The sequence below is a fragment of the Ochotona princeps genome, chromosome X, assembly GCF_030435755.1.
Source record: "Ochotona princeps isolate mOchPri1 chromosome X, mOchPri1.hap1, whole genome shotgun sequence".
Lineage (NCBI taxonomy): Eukaryota > Metazoa > Chordata > Mammalia > Lagomorpha > Ochotonidae > Ochotona > Ochotona princeps.
Window position 1 is genome coordinate 90,842,436 of NC_080865.1, and position 3,285 is coordinate 90,845,720.

Below are 3,285 nucleotides of genomic sequence, written 5' to 3' on the forward strand. Positions count from 1 at the left end.
TCCACCTAGCATTTCTCCTTCCAACCCTTGGCAACCACTGAACTTTTAACCATCTCATAGTTTGCCCTTTCCAGAAGTCATGTAATTGGAGTCTAACAGTACGTGGGTGTTTCAGAATATCTTCTTTCATTCAGCAATGTAGATTTAAGGTTCTTCCCTGTCTTTTCATGGCTTGATAGCTCATTTGTTTTCAGCACTGAGTGATAGTCCATCAAATTGACATACTATAGTTTCTCTGTTGACCTACATACTGGTTACTTCAAAGGTTTAGTAATTTTGAATAAAGCAACTATAAACATTTGTGTTGGGGGGATGTGGTTATGACATAAATTTTCTACCCTTCTGGGTAAATACTAAGGAGTGAAGATGATACGAGCATATTCAGTTTTGGAAGAAATTACCAAATCATCTACCAATGTGTTTTGCTTTCAATAGATACAACTTGCCACTCTTAAGACGACTGTCCTTGAATGACCTGAGTCAGTTTTCCTATGAGATAAGAAATCAGGGCCTGGTATTATGGCTCAATGGCTAACTCTTCACCTTGTATGTTCCAGAATCCCATATGGGATAGGTTCGTGTACCGACTGCTCCACTTGCTATCCAGCTCCCTGCTTGTAAACTAGGAAAGCAGTGGAGGATGGCCCAAAGCTTTGAGATCCTGCACCCACGTGGGAGACCTGGAAGAAACTCCTGGCTTCAGATCAGCTCAGCTCCACCTGTTGGGACCATTTAAGGAGTGAATCACCAAGCGGAAGATCTTTGTGCCTCCTCACTCCATAAATCTGATCTGCCTTTTTAACAAAAATAAATAGATCTTTTAAAAAAGACAGGAAATCAGAAGACCCTTGGTGTTTACATCCTTTCAGGGAAGTGCTTAACCAATGACTGATTGGCATGGAAGCAATGAAGGTCCAGCTCTGATAAGCAGTTGGCATGCTAGAGTTCCCTGAGGGAGAGTGGTACAGCCTTAAGTGATACCGTTTTTTACTTTCTTCTATTCCTGATTTTCCACTCATTTGTCTGATTCTTCTAGGAGCAATTACTTAATAAATAATGTGTATATGGATTTTCATCTCAGGATCTGCTTGTGGGGGATTCAGCCTAACATATGCTGGTTGCTTAACTCACAGGTAGTAACTCAGCAAATGGAAAGTTGCAAACTTGCCTAGGTCAGGGTCCCTCCTATGACCTCCATCTCTACTTCCCTTTTTAGGACTGAATTTCAGGATCCGTGCAGAACTACTTTTCTAGAAGTGAGTATTTGTCTCTGTTTAGAGTTGAAAAAAACTGTCATTCTTGCCAACACTTTATTTCTAGGGATGTTAATTACTGGAATACTAATAATCACATCCACTCTCACTGTATTCGGGATCTTGGAAAGTTGTATTACATTCAGTTTTCACAACAGTATCCCGAAGTGGGAGTGCTTGTTATCATCCGGATGTTATAGATGAGGAAATGAAGTTCAGAACACCCAGCATCGGCCAGTGGCAGGGCTGACATTCCAGCCCAGGTTGCGGATGCATGACTCCAGGGCAGGACTCTGACCACTTCTGTATGTTGCCTCTTCATCTTTACCTACCTCTCAAGGAATTCAGGGATTCTCTGTTGCCTCCCTCCTCTCCCAGTGTGTACATCAGGATTTCATCACTTAAGACACATCTCTCTTAGATCCTGACACTTGGCCCCAAACTCCAGGCCTTGACTTTTTGATCATTCATCCGTAATCTTTGCTTGGTACTTCTATACAGGATGGTTTGTTTAACTGATCTTTTTGAGACTTGTAGAGAGACAAGAATGAGAAGAGGAATTTTTAAAAAGATCTTATTTCTTTTCATTGGAAAGGCACACTAACAGAGAGAAGGAGAGACAGAAAAATCTTCCATCTGCTGGTTCACTCCCCAGATGTCTGTAATGGTAAGAGCTGAGCTGATTTTAAAGCCAGGAGCCAGGAGCTTCTTCCAGGTCTCCCATGTGGATGTAACTCAATGTAACTCAGGATCCCAAGGCTTTGTGACATATTCTGCTCTATTCCAGGTTCATAAGCAGGGAGCTGAATATTCGGGAAAAGTAGCAGTTGTTACATGAACTGGTGCTCATATGAGATCCTGGTGCTGGCAAGGAGAGGATTAGCCAGTTGAGCCATTGTGCCAACCCCAAACATGAGTTTTTATTGAGTGTTGGCTTGCTGGGTACTTTGTTAATCAGTTAACTTGATCAATTAATGACAACTCCATTCAAATCTATGATACGGGTACAACATCAGATAAGGAATGGGGACAGGTTTTTTGGAGGGGGAAACAGGATTGGAGAGGTCTTACCCAAAAGAACCCCCAACTAATAACTGGCAAACCATGAATTTGGGACCTGTTGATTCCAAAATTCGACTTTGTTCTTTTTCATTACACTGGTAACTTTAATTATCCAGATGTTGAACTTGACTTGTTGACTATAGAGCCAAATGTGTTTCCTCTGTTCTTACTGACACGCTGTTATTAAAGAGTGTGTTTGCTCAATCGTGGCACATGTTTGTTTTGCAACAGGTAAAAGCTGCATTATTTGCCCAAACGTGTTTGAGAAGGTGGGAAAGGAGACCTGTGACCAGTCACTCGATCTGATGTCTCTTTGCTCCCTGCAAGCCAGTTCCCCATTAGATGTCTAATGCTCTTAGAGGGTTCTTGGGAAGTGAGGGGGACAACAACACAGATGAGTGAAGAGAAAAGGCATGATTCTTGTCATAGGCTGATATTCTTATTCTCAAACCAACACTGTTGCTCCCCACTTTCTGCCAAGTTTCAATTACATTACAGGCATTAAGATTTCCTTGAAGGTCTGCTATGTTCCAGCCTTCCTTACATGTTATCCATCTATCACTCGGCAAAAGCTTCTGTTGACTTCCGTCCATGTACAACATGGTTAGACACTGGACATGCAACAACAAATGAAACAGACAGAACACGTATTCTAGAACTTACATTCCCAGGGCAACCTAATAGAATTCTGTTTCTTTTCCTCAGCTCTAGCCCCATCTGCAACCTCGGTTTCTTCGCTTGTGTTTATTTATTATATTAAAATTCCAAGAGAGGGCCCAGCATGGTGGCCTAGCGGCTAAAGTCCTCTCCTTGAACACACCGGGACCCCATATGGGGACCGGTTCTAATCCCGGCAGCCCTGTTTCCCATCCAGCTCCCTGCTTGTGGCCTGGGAAAGCAGTCAAGGAGCCCAAGACCTTGGGACACTGCACCTGTGTGGGAGACCCAGAAGAGTTCCTGGCTCCTGGCT